The sequence below is a fragment of the Podarcis bocagei genome, assembly GCF_964188305.1.
Source record: "Podarcis bocagei genome assembly, chromosome: 5".
Taxonomy (NCBI): domain Eukaryota; kingdom Metazoa; phylum Chordata; class Lepidosauria; order Squamata; family Lacertidae; genus Podarcis; species Podarcis bocagei.
The window spans coordinates 42911232-42929050 of NC_138129.1; the positions used below are offsets into that span (position 1 = coordinate 42911232).

The following is a 17819-nucleotide window of genomic DNA, read 5'->3' on the forward strand; positions in this document are numbered from 1 at the left end:
GCAGAGTTTTTCCATGTGGTGAAGGGAATGCTGACGCCTGTCCACAGGAACAGAGTGCTGGGACTCTAAGAGGTCTGCTGTGACAAGTTTGCCAGAGACTTTGAGTGTGATCAGTCTTAAAGAAGTGTTACCCTCCCCGGAGTAACAACTATTGAAAAGTCACTTATACTCATTTTTTAGGTAAGGCACTTAGGAGAGTGGTGGCAGTCTAGCTGCAGGCGCTTTTGGAAGAAACTCTTGCGCAATAAACCTACTTCTGCCAAATACCAGACTTTTCGCAACAAGTAAAGTGACACGAAAATGCACTGGAAAGTGTGGGAGAACAGTTGCTTTGATTCAACACTGTATACCTCCTCACAAGTGAATGTTCATTAAGTATCACCAATGTCATCTAACCTGCCTGCAAACAAATCAGAATAAATGCTCAGAATGAAGGTCACCTCGTCACCTTCTTTTACTGCCTCTCTAGACCAAAACAAAGCTTTCCTGATCAGGCACAGGCTACTGCGGCAAAAGATGGATATTAGGGGTACTTCATAACACAGCCTTCTGAGCCTTTGCCCCGCGCAGTGCATACAAACAACATTCAGTACAAGATAACCAAGAAGGCAGGGAAAGTAAGTGGTATATATTGGAAATTTCAGAATCACACAAGTAAAGGAGGGTGGGAAGAAAGAAGGATCATGAAAGGATCCATGAAAGGTAAAACTTTTGAGTCTCATGTTGACTGTCACATCCACTCCCAAAATAAACAAGAATCTAGCAACACCTTAAAGACTAAGAAATATGTTGCAGCATAATCTTCCATGAGCAACAGCCCACTTCTGTGGAATGCATAACAAATGCAAGAAGTATGAACCAGCTCTTACTGAAGCATGAGAAGCACACACACCTTTCGCCCGCCTTAGAGATCCCCTGGCCTTCATTCTTCACTTGTAATCAGATTCATCACTTGTGTCAACTTCTCTCCACCTGGGAATCTAAGCCTATTCTCTTCGGCTCAAGAGATTTACCAGCAACAAGTCAGTCTGCAGATGTTTTATGGGCGTTCCTTCCTTGTGCAGTAAATTGCCCAGCAGGAAGACTCTAGGCTTTTTGCTGTTTTAAGAAGGGAGTGATCAAGGTTGGTGTCTTTGCAAGTGTTGAGTCTGGGATGGTGTATAGGCATGCCCAAGGCCCTTGAAGATGAGAGTCATTAATCTGCAATGAGGATGTGCATATAAGAAGCAAAGGAAGGAGCTTCACCTGGGTTTCATTGAAGACCTAGAAACGCCCAGTAATGGAAGCAGCACTATATAGCAGAGCAGAGGGGGCTGCTTTCATTTTGATATATTCACCTCTGTATAAAAAGAGAGAAACCGACAGATAGTGCAGGTTGGATGCTATCTCAGTCTAAGGCCTTTCATTCCAACCGTGACAAGAGCGGAGCAGTTCAGACAGAAGACACTAAAATGACAGTCACTTTTTTTTTAACCTCATTAAATGAATCTACACCAGGAATCAATTCTTTTACTGGATGTGATAAAAAGCATCTTGTGTTTCCCTTGGCCGGATAACGTGCTACTATGTGCCAGCTTGTCAAGTCACACCCCAGTGCCCATGGCTTGTTCAATACCCATATTGTCTGCTTTCCTAGAGGGGTTCTTGTTGAACTGTAAAGAAGTTGGTTGTGTCAGCATTTTGCATGGTACACGCCTGCTTTTCAAAGGATCACACGCCTTCAGCCAGTGTCAATCAGTGTTATCACCACAGAGGTTCACAGAACTACAGCAGCATCCATCAAGAGAGGATTGAGGGATGATTTTTATAAAGCCACAGCACCACTCCTCCGCTACACATGGAGATGTGATTTGAAATTTCCATCCTTCAGTCTTTCCATATCGTAGGATTTTATTTTATTTGTTTACTTTCAGGCTCAAGCAGGGAGACTATATAATGTTTTGAAAAATGAAAGGACTTCTTAAAATGTTGACTTCTCCAACATCAAACAAGGTGATCTCGGCAGTGCATTTATTGACCCAATCTTGCCTAAATCTACACACATCCTCAAACCAAATCACTTGGATATTCTTCCCAGGTAATGAGTCAACACTGAGAAGCACAGACATGGTACTGACACTACAATAAAAAGTTCCCATACAGACACTGTGGGTTGGTGTAGGCTGGCTACTTCTTTCTTTCCCTTTCCTATTTTTAATTAGCACTTTCATTATCTCTACATCCTTGCCACGCTCCAGTCCACACAGAGCTCCCAGGATCCCCAGAGTCACGAAAAGCCTATGACTGTTCCACTTCAGACATGCAAGATTTCAGCTTGCCATCAATCCAACCTCCGAAGGAAACAGCGGAGAGACAACCACAAGTTAAGAATGCTGCCCTTTAGTGAGAAGAGGTCCTGCTACTTGCGACAGCTAAGACTAGCCATCTTACTTTTACTCTGCGCTGCCCTTAATTATTTCTTCTTAGTGTCATGTGGCAGCAAGTGATTAAAGCAGAGGGAGTGGGATCCAAGGTATCAGGCTTCTATTCCTGGCTTGGAAAGAAAGCGAGATGGAGCAATTAAGAGAAGCAGGTCTCTTGGGCTCAGTTCACAGCTCAAAGGAAAGAGCACGTGTTTGGGCTAGGAGGAGGGAAAAGTGAATGAATGAGTGATTCTCAGAGATGGGCTTACTTTGCAAAGCAAAAATTGAATATAAACTCTATTTCTATGCTCTGCATATATTGCCCAAGTTTGTATACAAATGCCAGATTATTTTACAGGCATTTGTACATGTCTGCTTCGGCTAGCAATGTTAAGCAAGTGCCAGTGGCTGGAGGAAAGGAGCAATTTTTGCAGTCAAAAGGACTAGAAACATGGTTTTTTATTTTTAAAAAACTTTTCTAAAAAATTAACTAACTAACAAATCAGGGCTGCACCCTTAGAAGTGGGAATTTCAGCATCCGGCACAACTATTAAAGGTGCGGGATCCTGTTCTCTTTTCCATCTGGCCACTGTAATCATAACATGTTATTGTTATCTTTTATTTACTTAATGAAGCTGAAGCCATTAGAAAACAACAAAGAATAAAATACATTACACAGTTAAAATAATTATTAAAACTTGGCATTGTGACAAATGAAAATTTGCTGTGCTGAAGAATTTAACTTGGCGTCCCCACAAAGCTATAAACTGCTGCTCTGAAGAAAAATCAGCCACCTTTTCAGAAATGTAAGGGGACCTGTCCCCCCTCATAAAAAGTTATCAAGTATTCATAATCATAACATAGATCTTCTCAGCACCAAAAATTTGAGCTTTCAAGGTGCAATTCCCCACATGTGGATAACACACAGACCTACATATGATCTGGAATGATGCAAAGGGATGCAGGCTAAGGATAATTCTGGATGTTACATAATACAGGTGGAATAGGAAATAGAATGGGCTGGTGCTCCCTGTTCTCCCTGTGTGTTCACACAGTTCTAATTTGACATCTTCTCTTGCAGTCAGATGTGACAAGCCACCTCCCAGAGGTTACCATTCAAGCAACGCACACATTCACAAAGTTCGTCTGTTTCCCTTTTAAGCAGAGATTGAATGGCAATCTGTCATGGATATTTAAGTTGAGATTCCTGCATTGTAGAGGGTTAGACTTGACAACCCTCAACTCTATGATTCCATGAACAAATTTTTGAGATGAACCTGCACTGGTCCATTCTTGCTGCACCTTTTCAAGGTTGCTTATTCTTCTACTGGCACCCTATTCTTCAGGATCATCTCTTGGTCTATCTTGGATTACTCATAGTTTTGGAGCTCAGTCCATAGCAAGCAGAAAACATGGAGAAAATATTGCAATTGTTTTAAAAGGCAGAATTATGAAGCTTATTCTGACACAAATCAGTCCCTCAACTCCTTCAGTTTCAAAAATGCCATTAAGAAAAGATTGTTTCTGGAGGCAGCAAACAACAAGAATGCTTTATTTTTTAAGGGGAAAAAAAAATCAATAACAGTTCTTTTCTGGAAATATAATGCATAGCATTGTTATTTTGTTTTCACTACCCACACCAGAAACTGAAATAGCTACATAGAACAATTAAGGGGCTATCGTGACTATCTAGGCATTAGTACCCTATCTTATGGAGCAGCTTCGGGTTCTGAGCCTGATGCTGGTGACCAGGGGCACACTGGACCAGGTCCCAAGGTCCGTAGAACTAGGGCAGACTCCCTCAAAGGCACCCTTCCCATTCCAACACCATAGGGAGTGCATCAAATGGGAAATCATGGAGCGAAGGAGAAATGTGGAAAGGGGGTGGAGCCTAACAGCTGGGCTGGAGGCAGGTGCTCAGTAGGCCTCAGTTCACCACCAGCCCCCACAGAGGCAAATTGCTAATTCTCCTTGCTGCCATGCACAGAGTGCCTCTCCTTGGGGCCAGAACAGGGCAGCCACTAAAATGAATGTTAGGCTGGTCAGATGAAAAATGATAGGGCCCCAGCACCTTTAATAATTGTGCAGGGCAGTGAATTTTAGCATGAACCATCTGTCACGAAAGGAAGCATCCCAATGGATCAGCCTTTATTTCTCTATCAGATGACCTGGCATTTTGCCCAATGCTCCCACAAACCTGGGGGGGGGGGAGAGGAGTCTAACTTTGCCTTCCCCAGCAGCATGGGCTTAGCAGCCTCTTCTGCTTTTGCAGAAGAAAGCCAGATCTCCGGTTAAAGGCCAAAGGGTTCAATATTCCCTGGACTTTCCGCCTAGTAAGAACTCAGCAGCAGGAGCTGTAATAAAAGACGGCAGTTACCCCATTTTCTTATCCTGGCTTAATGAACCAGTTTTGCAATAGGGGCAATAAATAATAGATTACTCTCAGAGGCTGGTGTAGCAGCAGTGCTGCTGCTGCATAGCACTAGCCGCCTAAGCCTCACTGCCGTGGGGCTCCAAATCTATGCTGCTTAAAGCTGCCACATCACACAGCCACATCATACAAAGCCAGGAAACCAAACAGTTTGGACCCCCTGTCAAAGGCTAAACCAAAAGCAACTGTGCATGCATCCCAGTTGTGGATTATGCCCCCTCCCTTCAAGAGGTTCACCTGGGGCCTTTGTTATAGTCTTTGCAATGCCAGGTGCAGACCTTTGTACTCTTCCAGGACCTTTAAATTTGAATGATACGTTTTATCGCATTCTGATATGGCTTTCTCTTCTAAATTCTAAATGGCTTTCTCTTTGCTATTTTCATATTTCATATGTGAGTTTTTGTGATGTCATCCCTATTCTATAATACCACAGCATTTCGGCATTTGTTGAAATAAGCTGAATACTGGTTAATACCACAGTTTCAAAGTGGCATACAATAGAAATACAGCCCAAAAATCAGGTCCCCTCCAGATTATTGTCTGGAGGAGGGTGTTCTGCAATATGTCATTGACATAACAATAGTGCATTAGAAGTGGAATTGCAGAACATCCATACACCATTTCACTTTTGGTTGTTTTGCAATGCTTCAATAATGCTACCCCATTATGGCCATCTAGGTGGGCACTCTTTCAGTATAGTACAACAAAGGTGGGTCCACCCCCAGAGTCACAGGATTTCAGCAGGAGGCTATGGCACATGCACTACAAGAAACGAAGCAGTATGTGCAACCCAAAACTTTTGAAGGTCCAAACAATATTAAAAGCAGGATTGTGTATAACCACCCCAATGCCACCATTATCACAAAGGATCACAAAAGAACAGTTAAAAGGAGGCCTGGAGAGGCTCTAAGTTAAATGTAACCATAAGATAAGCTTCCTTAACATCTCTACTGAAATTTTAAAAATTAAAAAGACTTCACAGGAAGCTCAAAAGAGGGGTGTTGTAAAGAAGGGTGCTCTTGTGTACTTACCTTTTCCGCCACACCAAGGATCACTGCTGGAGTGCCCTTTCCCTCTGATTACTTATTGCCAAAGGCTCTCCTCTACGTATGCTGCATGCTGTTTTACCGCACAATAGCCAGACCTGCACTGCACTCTGTAAAAAAGACAAAAAACCAAACAGCCTGTCATAGCCAGCTCTTATTCATTTATTTCAGTTCTTTAAAAACGTTCCCCCCCCCCAAAAAAAAAAGTGCACAGACTGCTTTGGGGGCCTCTATGAGTGTGGGTATTTAATTGGGTTGTACTGATAAAGTGCCATAATAGGGCAGGCTAGTCTGGAAAAGGGTCGCGAGAACGCTATTTCAGGGTGAAGGAAGGATTGGCAGGATTGCGAGCCAGGAGTCCAGGGCAAGGAATCTAAGCATAGGACCATCCAACTTCTGCTTTAAAACCTCCAGTGAAGGAGAGTCCACAGCCTCCTGAGGGAGTCCATTCCACTGTTGAACATGATGCTTTGGATTTTAGACAAGTTCAAAACCTTCCTCCCAAGAGATACAATTCAGGTCTAGTCAGTGATGTGGGGCAGAAAACCTTCAGTTGAAAATCTTCTGTTTCATAAGTCTGTTAGTAACAATGAATGTAAGCTAATTGCAAATGCAATATTAGGCAAGCTTAGCAGCTTTGAGATGTTGGGCTTTTAAAAATAAATACGAGTAATATGAACATGCTAAATTGGATCACTGAAGGGGTTGCCAACCCTTTGGGGTCAGTAGACGCATATGGAATTTTGAGAAAAGTGCTCTGGGCACAGTCACAAACATTGCATAACAGAAAATAGCTGCCACCTCTAAAAGAGCATCGGGGGGGGGGGGATAGAGGACTACAAAATGGTATAGGCATGTCCTCCCCCAATCAATGGGGGGAAAGGCACCTCCATCAGCACTTGCTCACAGAAAAAAGCTCATTGCACCTCTCCCCTGTTCAGAATGGATTAAAAGGAGGGTGCCCAATTCTGGAATCTAGTGACACAATGGGAAGATTTGAGGGGGGTGTTCGATGTAGAAATGGCTGAGCCAGTACAAACAGGAACAGAGCAGGAAGATTGAATAGTCTCTTGAGTATTGTGGATTTCTGAGGGCATATTTCCCGAGACCTTTCAAGGGTGGCTTAGGATATACCGGTGGGTGTACCTGCTCTAGGGGTTGCTATGATGAAACCTGAAAGTCCACATCACTGCAGAAGGTCTCAGGTCTGTAAGGACTTTTTCACAAGTGGATTAAGAGACAACATAGCCCTAGGCTATAGAATAACAGGTGGCTGCCAAAACTGGTCTCCTGAGGGCACCTCCTGCCTCACCAGTCCCAGGTGCCTTGTAGGACTTGCCAGGTAGTCCGCTGGGCGTGTGAGTGTGGTCAGAAAGGGAAGCAACCCTGACTCAACCCTTTCCATTTTCTCCTAAAAATGTTAAGTGTGTGTGGGGGGGGGTATACAGAGAGAGGGGGGGGGAGAGAACACCAATCATGGTCCTAAATTAAGAGGGAGGATCCCATCTCTTGTGTTAGACTGGAACAACCAGAAAATTTAAGGCGTAAGTCAAAATGTGGCAACTATGTAATACAGTGGTGCCTCGCAAGACGAAATTAATTCGTTCCGCAAGTTTTTTCTTCTTGCGAGTTTTTCGTCTTGCGATGCACGGTTTCCCATAGGAATGCATTGAAAATCAATTAATGCGTTCCTAGGGAAACCGACTTCAGACCAGGTCCGGGGACAGTCTGTCCCCCGACCTCTTCTGAAGGCTGGGGGGGGGACAAGGGCTTTTCTTCCCACCCCCAGCATTTTAAAAAACCCCGGGACAGCGGAGGGCTTCTCCGCTGTCCGGGGCGATCTTAAAATGCTGGCGGGCGGCATTTTAAAATCGCCCCGGGACAGCGAAGGACTTCTCCGCTGTCGGGGCGATTTAAAAGCCCCTGGGAAGGCAGGCAGGGGGGACAAAGACTTTTGCCCCCCGCCAGCCTTCAGAAGAGGTCCTGGACCTCTTCTGAAGGCTGGCGGGGGCGAAAGTCTTTGCTCCCCCCGCCTGCCTTCAAAAGCTGTCCGGCCCAGGCTTCCCGGACCTTTCCGCCAGCAGCGGCAGCGCTGCCGCTGCTGGCGGAGACTTGCCGGCATGCCGAAGCCTGCGCGCAGCGCGCCCAGGCTTCGCGGATCTCTCCACCAGCAGCGGCAGCGCTGCCGCTGCTGGCGGAGACTTGCCGGCATGCCGAAGCCTGCGCGCAGCACGCCCAGGCTTCGCGGATCTCTCCGCCAGCAGCGGCAGCGCTGCCGCTGCTGGCGGAGACTTGCCGGCATGCAGAAGCCTGCGCACGTTGACATCAGCGCGCCCAGGCTTCGCGGACCTCTCCGCCAGCAGCGGCAGCGCTGCCGCTGCTGGCAGAGACTTGCCGGCATGCCGAAGCCTGCGCGCAGCGCGCCCAGGCTTCGCGGATCTCTCCTGCCTTCAACAGCCGTCCGGGATAGCAGGAAGCGCTTCCCTGCTATCCCGGACTGCTTTTAAAATGCTGGCGCTGGGGAGCAAAGCCTTTCGGCCCCCGCCAGCCTTCCTGGACCTCTTCTGAAGGCCGGTGGGGGGGGGAAAGGCTTTGCTCCCCACCGCTAGCATTTAAAAGAGGTCCCCGGAGATTTCCCTATGGGCTTTCGTCTTGCGAAGCAAGCCCATAGGGAAATTCGTTTTGCGAAGCGCCTCCAAAACGGAAAACCCTTTCGTCTAGCGGGTTTTCCGTCTTGCGAGGCATTCGTCTTGCGGGGTACCACTGTATTCTGAAGATTAACATACATTTTACATAATTTGAATATCTGCTGACATGGGTAAACTATGTAATTGCAGACTTTGGAGAATGACAGACTTCAACTACTAATTTGATTAAATCACTATGGCACATACTGCCTCTTAAATTAGGTTATCACTTTGCATTTGAATCAAAAGGAAATATATTCTGAACAAAATTTCAGCAGAATAAAATTAGAATGTTCAGTCCTTAAATTTCCCATTGTTTTGCTGTGTCCCTTTCATTCATGCATTTCACTGCATATTTGTTTCACTATGAACTCATGGATATAATTTCCAAAAAAGGTAGGAGACCTGTAATTGAAGACATAGTTATTGTCATTTCTGTTAAGCATACTAAGGATTATGTGTAGAAGTTATAGAATAGGAGACATTCTCTCCACCTCTGAGCAATTTACAATCTAAATAACTTGCTTATGTTCTCTTCCCAATTCTGAAAAAGTCATACAAAGAAATACAATGGGACTTGATTATTCAGATATTCTGTACTTTCAGATCTGGAAGTTCTGGTTTTCTTACTCTGCCAAGCAATATAAAATGACCAGTAGCAACCCAGTGGGAACTGCATTTAGAATTCAGATTCTATTTTATTTAGAAACAAAAACAAAAAACCCAGTCTGATTCACACTTGACTCTACATGCCACTCGATGTCACTAAATGACTTATCTCATTTAAGCCCTGCTCAATCATACTCTGAACTCTGAGGGGTAGGATTGTCCCCTGTTGTTGTTTAGTCGTTTAGTCGTGTCCATCTCTTCAAGACCCCATGGACCAGAGCACACCAGGCACTCCTGTCTTCCACTGCCTCTCACAGTTTGGTCAAACTCATGTTTGTAGCTTCGAGAACACTGTCCAACCATCTCATCCCCTGTTGTCCCCTTCTCCTTGTGCCCTCAATCTTTCCCAACATCAGGGCCTTTTCCAGGGAGTCTTCTCTTCTCATCAGGTGGCCAAAGTATTGGAGCCTCAGCTTCAGGATCTGAGCACTCAGGGCTGATTTCCTTCAGAATGGATAGGTTTGATCTTCTTGTTGTGCATGGGACTCTCAAGAGTCTCTTCCAGCACCATAATTCAAAAGCATCAATTCTTTGGCGATCAGCCTTCTTTATGGTCCAGCTCTCACTTCCATACATCACTACTGGGAAAACCATAGCTTTAACTCTACAGACCTTTGTCGGCAAGGTGATGTCTCTGCTTTTAAAGATGCTGTCTAGGTTTTCTCCCAAGAAGCAGGCGTATTTTAATTTCGTGATTGCTGTTCCCTAACCTGGTACAATTTCTACACAATGTCTGAAAGAGCCTATATGCTTACCAAGTGTGCTCATGTAGGCTCTGTCTGCACAATAGGGACTCTGCGTATTACAAGGGTCCCAGGTTACTCACAGGCATTCAGGTCCTTTCAGACATTACAATGAACATGCATCACTAACGGGATCAGCAGGCACTATCCCCAACCCCCTTCTCTGTACAAGTTCAGAGAGACAATGTCTAACTGTGTTTCCCTATAGCTGACATGTGAACTACTTCCATTGAGAAGCAGTTTATCTGTAGCATTTGTTCTGCAGTGGTTATCTTGCATATGCAAATTAGAGGTCCAGGGAGGCCTGGGCCACCTCCAGCTGTTGAGGCCTCTAGCCATACTAAAAATAAAAAAAACAACAATGCACAAAAACAAAATAAGGCATGCATACAGAAAAAGAGTTGCTTGTTTATATAATCAGCTGAGCCGAGAAGACACATTCATCACAGTCTAATCTTGTGCCATCAGAACAGATATAGTTTTATTAATATTTCCACACATTTCTAACTCTTCAATATGACAGAATCAGTATCAGCTAACAAAACAAAATTAATTTTCCCCACACCAAATCACTGCTCTTACTAGCAAAAATTAGGAGCTCTAAGCTGATAATGTGTGTCGTTTTTTGATGAAATCTCTTTCCATCGCTCTATTTCAAATAGTTACCTCATCAGTCTTACCCAGTAGCAGCACCGGATTTAGGGTGGTGCAGCTGGCTCTCCTGCACAGGATGCTAAGCCAAGATATATAACAACAACAACAACAACAACATATATTTATATAGGTACCTACTGAGAAGATCTATTTAAAAAGCAACTATACCAAAAGGTATTATTGTGAAAATAAGAAATATTTAGGGGCATGTGCCCAATTTTGTCCTCAGTCAGGGCACCATATTACCAAAGTCTGCCCCTGCTCCTGCAACACACAGCCCACATTGTTCCAGGCAGTGGGATGCCTGGAGCATCATTTGCAATTGTCTCTGGGGAAGTTTCCATTCTTTGTTGAAAGCATGCAGTGTGGGTGGGTTTGCTCTACTTCAGCAGGGAGAATAATTGCTACAGGCTTACCGAGGGGTAGAAGGAGGTGGTGAGAAGTTATTAGAAATTAGGAGAGTTGTGCCCATTACTTTCCAGAACAAATTGGTAGGCAGCAAGGGAAATAAAAACCACAGCAAGCGAGTGAGACAGGCATCATGTTCCAACATCTCACGCACGCCTGATTGATTTGAGGCCGCACATTTGGTAAGAGCTCAGATGAAGTACCTATTTCCAAGCCAGGCTGAAAAGATCACTGCAGCAGAACAAACAGTTTCCTCAAATGAACTCCCTGAATGTTCTCATTTGCCCTCAATGGGTGGACATTCCTCAGGTTTGGCGAAGCTTGGCAAGACCCACCCTACTCTGTATTGGAGGCGAAGTATTACATGCTGCTAAAACTCTACATTCCTAGAAATTCTTTTACGTGAGTCTCTGTAGTTTGATGTCTTACCAGCCCACTCTGCACTTAGCTGAACTCTTTCCTTCATACTGCACCATTAGCGATTTGAAGTGAGCTACATTTGACCTTTATAGGTAAAGGTAAAGGGACCCCTGACCATTAGGTCCAGTCGTGACTGACTCTGGGGTTGCGACGCTCATCTCGCTTTATTGGCTGAGGGAGCCGACATACAGCTTCCGGGTCATGTGGCCAGCATGACTAAGCCGCTTCTGGCGAACCTGTGCAGCGCACGGAAACGCTGTTTACCTTCCTGCCAGAGCGGTACCTATTTATCTACTTGCACTTTGATGTGCTTTCGAACTGCTAGGTTGGCAGGAGCAGGGACCGAGCAATGGGAGCTCACCCCATCGCGGGGATTTGAACCGCCGACCTTCTGATCGGCAAGTCCTAGGCTCTGTAGTTTAACCCACAGTGCCACCCACATCCCTTGACCTTTATACTAGGGGCCCAATCCAAAGACAGCAACAGAGCAACACAATGCATATTTAGTCAGAAGTATGTCCCACTGAATTCAAACAAAATGTGCAAAGGATAGAAGTGATACCATGTTTAAATCCCTTTAATATAAACAGGATATGATTAACACAAGTCCTATGGAGATCAATGGGGCTTGACAAGCATTTCCTGGTTCAGGTGTGGAGCTTGCGCAAACGGTTTGCTCCTTTGCAGGTGGGATCCAGTCACATACTGACAAGTTCAGTTTGGGCAATTAATGTGGATGTGTGGTCCATGTGCACCAATCCTGCTTCCAAACCCTGAACTTCCACCCAGTCTTCTTGCAGTAAGGGAAGTGATGAGAAAATGCACTGGGTAACAATATATTGATATGATCCTGCAAAGCCTCTCTGCAAATTTTTGTGCAAGCAAATCAGGGTGAATAAAAAGGTCGCCAGGAAGTGACCAGACACCAATTGACATCAAATTGTCCCTGTATACAGCTGATTTGAAATTTCTGAAGAAAGTGAAGAAAAATAAATGCTTGCTTTCCAGAGTCAGTATAATCGCCTTCTAGCCCTCTATATTCATTTGCAAGAACAGTACAAATCATGTAGTTCATTATAAAATGGAACCAGCAGCCTTTTGGCATTTAGCTATGCTAGGGACTCCACTGGTATCTGGAAGCTATTTGGCAGCACAGATGCATAATTGTGAAGGCAGATGTACTTGTGAACAGGGGTGGGTGGGTGGCTTTCGTTGCAGAATGAGCTTTGCTTTTTTTACACCTTCCCTCTTGCAAAGACAGTTGCTTTTGTACCTGCTCAGTCCTCCCTGCCCTTCCTTCCCAAACTTCAAGGAGGCAATACATTTTCGTATATGTTCATATTCAAGTATCTGTTTAAAATCTTTGTTCAGACAAAAAGCAATTCAAAAATTTCTCAGAGGGGTGTGTGTGTTTGCTTTGCGAGTGAAATGAGGGCTAGCCGATCACTACTGTGCAAATCTGGAAATTAGAAACAATAACTTAAGTTGCACCTGAGCCTAAACAGCGATACATATGCATTCACAATGGGCCAAGGGAGAAAGCTACACATGTCCCTGTTTATCCTATGACTAGACTAGTCTAATTAATGTTTTGCCTTTTCACAAAATAAATTATGTTCAAAGCAGATCACAACAAAAACGTGGTTTTGAAACATGGTTTCAAAAACAATATTTCAATAAGAATATAGCTAACAGTTCAAGACATGAAAGTATTTCAGCAGCAAATTTTAGAAGAAAAAAAACCACAGCATCAATGCAGTTAAGTATCCATGTAGGCACATTTCAAGGCAAACACCAGAAGTGTAGGAAGCATTTTAGGGACCAGAAACAGTTGGCATCTCTCTGGGACTGAACTCAAATCTGCACATATAAGATGCAACTAATCTATATGCTACCATGGCAACTTTGGGGCTAGTTTTAACATCTAACTAGCAAACACACAAACACATTCTAAAACAGAGGGGTTACTATATCGCAGCTGAGTTCCAAGCACCTGTCTCTTGGTCACACACCACGTGAGGAAGGTCTCATTGTATTCTCCTCACATCATCATTTTCATCAATTTGATTTATTAACCACCCTTCATCATAAGGTCCCATTATTCAGTGGTGTGTCTGATGCAAGGTGTGTGCATGTAGGGCAAGGCCCTTCATTTTGCAGCATATCATGCAAGGTGCTGGTACTACATCTTAAACAAGTGAACAATCCACTTCTCCAGTCCCAGGCTCTACTACTACTACTTCTGGAACAGGCCCAAGACATTTTGCTACCTGAGGCAGGGTGAACAAGTCTCTCCCCATCTCCCGGGAAGCTGCATATCTCCCGGGAAGCAGGTCATATTATTTTGGCAGCCAAGGCAGAAAATCTGCATGTGGTTTTCTCTGGCAGTAAAAGTGAGGTTACAGGGAACCAGGCATAGGGCCTTCTTGGTAGTGGCACCCACCCTGTGGAATGCCCTCCCATCAGATGTCAAGGAAATAAACAACTATCTGACTTTTAGAAGACATCTGAAGGCAGCCCTGTTTAGGGAAGTTTTTAATGTCTGGTGTTTTATTGTGTTTTTAATTCTGTTGGGAGTCACCCAGAGTGGCTGGGAAAACCCAGTCAGATGGGCAGGGTATTATTATTATTATTATTATTATTATTATTATTATTATTATTATTATTAAAGTACAACAATAAATTAAATAACTTAGCACTTCCCTGCCGAATCAGGACACCCCAAACTGGTTGCCTCATTCCGGATAACAGTAGGATAACAACCCTAGCTCCTTCATCCAAACAACTTTGCTTTGCAGTATCTAGTCCCTCCCTTAGCAAGACCACCCAGATGAGGCAAGGCAAGCTCAAAGTGATGAGCGAACTGAAGGCTTTTATTCCTCCAGGGCTGGATGACCCCAGAAGATCACTTCCTTTCTTTCTCAAGGATAAGGCCTTGAAGGAGCAGAACTCTGACGTGGATCCTAACACTCTACCTCCTTTCTGCCAATTTATAGCCTTACTTGTAGCTTTGCTTCACAGAGAATGGAGTACTTGACTTGGTTTTCCCACAAAAGGAGAAGTAGTACAGATCCAACTTCTGAACATCCTGATTCATGTCAGGTTGTCATAGTCTAATGGGGGCAAGATGTTCGTTTCTGTTATCATTTTTCTATAACACATGAAACAAATTGCTTCTGCAGGCTCCGTCCCAACGCAAACCTTAGCTTCCTAATAAAGAGTAGCATACATGGCATTTTCACCAGCTTCCACAAAATACTGCATCCAAAAGTGCCAATAAAGAAAGAAAGGTACAGGACTACACAACAACCAACAACAAAGCCCTGTGGATTCTGCAGTTATGGAGTCACAGTTTTCTGCAGTTTGATAGATTTTGAACCAGCATTCATACTATCCCTGTAAAATCTGACCAGTAGCTGCTAAGAATGATCATCTAGAATCTGGAAATATTCACAAGCTCAGAGAAACCACAGTTTCTGCCCCGTGGCCTTCACAGTTCCTCCCACACAGATACATACATCACTTCTCAGTATGCAATTCTTTTCAAATGAAGTGTGCTGCAAATTCCCTGAGTGGGTCCGCTTTTGATGCTAAACTTACACCATTTAAATTCATTTGAAAAGCACCCTTCATAATTTGAGAAGCTGCAGCTTATTCAGATATCCTTACTGCAGATACTGTATCTACTACTTATCACCATCATCGCCAGGGCTAGGGAAATAATACTGAATTCATGGAAATCTAACTGCAATAAAAAAAATAAAAACTAGCATATGAAACTGGCAACACAAAGGTGTGAATTACGTGACCTCCTACTGAATATGCCTATATTCATGTTCCAAAGATAGGTCTGCATTTTGACAATTTGAGTTCTCTTTGTGACTTGGCAATTCCTACATTGCCATACTAAAGAGAAAGAGGGGGCTACCCCATCCAAAATCAGGTGAGTGGAGCTGAGTTGATAGTTAGGTCATGCAATAGGGATCTAACCACATTAGAAGACTCTTGTTGAGTAGGCCTAGTGCTATCATGCACTTTTAAAATTCCTTCCATGAAGATGGCTGTTGCCTTGATATGCAGAGGAAAGCACAGAAAAGTTCCTTATCCTGAAAACCTAAAGAACACTAGGGATACAATATAGAATCACTATCATATTTACACATAAGACAGGGAAGAGCAAGTGAATAATGCGCCCAAAGCCACACAAAGAAAAAGTGTGTGTATGAGTCACCTGCCCATCAGTGCTACCTACTCATTCTTTGTTGGACCTGATGCTTTTGGGCAGAACAAGAAGGGCAGCAAAACCTTGCTGTGCATCTTTCTCAGAATTGATTGAACACCCTCTCTACCTCATGCGGTGTTCTGTCATCTCCCCAGCCTCCCAAAGTTCACCCCCTTTGCTCTCCCTCTCTTTCTTTTGAAAGTGTTGCTAATTTCTCAAGGACACCAGAATCAGAGTTACTTGCATGTAGAGAAAACTTGAACCTGTGTGGGAGACTAAACGGCTGCCTCAGAACAAGAGATCGGAGAGTTTCAAAGAGGAAGAAGAGTGGGTGAGTGAAGTAGACTAAGCACGGGAACAAGATCTGAATACATCTGAGGTGGGGAAGAATACAAATTTTAATTTACTCTGTTTCTCTTACAGGTTCTCAGCTACACAGTTGATGCAGTCCAAGTTGACTCTCTGAACTGATGGGAGTGAGGAGGGCACATTCTCAGATCAGCTTAGGTTAAACCACTATTTTATAATAATGAACATCAGAACCAATAAGATGTGATAGATGGCTATTTGGCAAAGGGCTTTTTCAGTGGTGGTACCCCAGTTTTGGAATACTCTCCTCCGAAAAGCCTTGCTCGACATCTGCTCAGATACCTTTCTGGCACCAGATGAATATATTTTGAATGATTTTACTTGGATTAGTTTTATGCTGCATTTACAAAAATGCTGTTGTTTGCAGATGACTTTAATATATTAGTTATTTAATTATGCTTTTACTAATTTTAGCATAAGCCACTCTGATATATTAAGGGCAAAGTATAAATCTAAACAAGAAATATGCGAACCATTGAACAGTTAGAAAAATAATTTGTGTGTGCTGGATACACCATTATAGGGCAGAAACCTGCCCCATTAACTGGAATAAGTGTTGTACTCTTCGGGTGTTTTGAACTGCCATGAAGGTGTCATAAGGCTGACGGGAGCACCAGCTATCAACACCTTCCTCCTAAGCACCTACCTATTATGCAAAGGTACAGTGTTTTCACAGAAATCAGGGTAGAGTCTGGGTTATTGGTTGCATCAAATGCCTGAAAGTCACCTTAGAAGCATCCAGCCTCCAGATTATAGAGCAACATTAGCATCTGTGGGTACCCCTAGGGCCCCCCGAGTGTGCATTACTGGGAAGCACATAATTCTACCATGTACTTAGAATTGTAGAGCTGAAAGGAACCCAGCCCAACCCCCTGCGGTGTAGGAATATTCAGGCGGCCTATATGGTGATCGAACCCGTGACCTTGGCATTACCAGCACCATACTCTACCTAATTGAGTAGGCACCTAAATCACTGTCAGGGAACTGCCATCAGAGCATCAGGTGGTGGAGGGACTCAGGCAGGATGAAAGAGACTCAACTGCTGAAGCAGGGACCAGCAGGGGGAGGAGTGGGTCTCTGAGGGAATGCGAGCAGGAGGGAGGGCTCAGGGAGGCTTCCAGCGAAAACAGTGGGGAGGTATCGGAGTCTCCCATAGGGAGACCCATACCTCGCAGGAAACTGTCACGCCGTGAGTCCAGGAGACGCGTTTCCGTTAAGGAACTTCTTTGTTGGAAACGCTTCCGCAGACAGCCACTGTCGGACTCTACTAGTGACTAGAGCAGACATGTCTGAGGAGCTCCGTCACACACGGAGGTTTGTGGGGGCGCACAAACTCTGAGGGAGCACGTTTTCACGCACAAGCAGCTAATCAAACCCTCACAGCAGTCCGACAGTCTTTGTACGCTGCCTGTGCAAGAGAAGGCATCATGAGCGAACCAACCGGAACCGGAGGAGCAGGGGCTGGAGCTGGTCCAAGCTTGGAAGATAGATACCGAGCGTTGGAGGTTCAACTGGCCCTGCAGACGGCGAGGCTGGAGGAGAGAAGGGCTCAGGATGCAGACAAGAAGGGGAGAGCCACTCAATTCCCCAGAAAGGTACCAGGATTGGTGCAGAAATTTGGGGGGGACCCCAAGGACTACCATGCTTTTAGGACAGAGATGCAATATGCCCTTAATGTGCAGTTCGATGAGTTCCCTGATGAGGAATCGCGAGTTGCTTTTGTAATTGGGCATCTTGAGAAAGGGGCTAGAGACTGGGTGCGACCCCT

General features: G+C 44.5%; 1 protein-coding gene across 2 annotated transcripts in view; it reads right to left on the bottom strand.

Annotated features, from left to right (window-relative positions):
- Positions 1 to 17819, bottom strand: part of CDK18 (cyclin dependent kinase 18) — a 96631-nt gene that overhangs the window by 58287 nt on the left and 20525 nt on the right. For both annotated transcript variants that reach the window (XM_081193518.1, XM_081193517.1), the window contains exon 2: positions 5865 to 5989. The gene's annotated coding sequence lies outside the window, so the exon portion shown is untranslated. The remainder of the gene's footprint in view (positions 1 to 5864; positions 5990 to 17819) is intronic.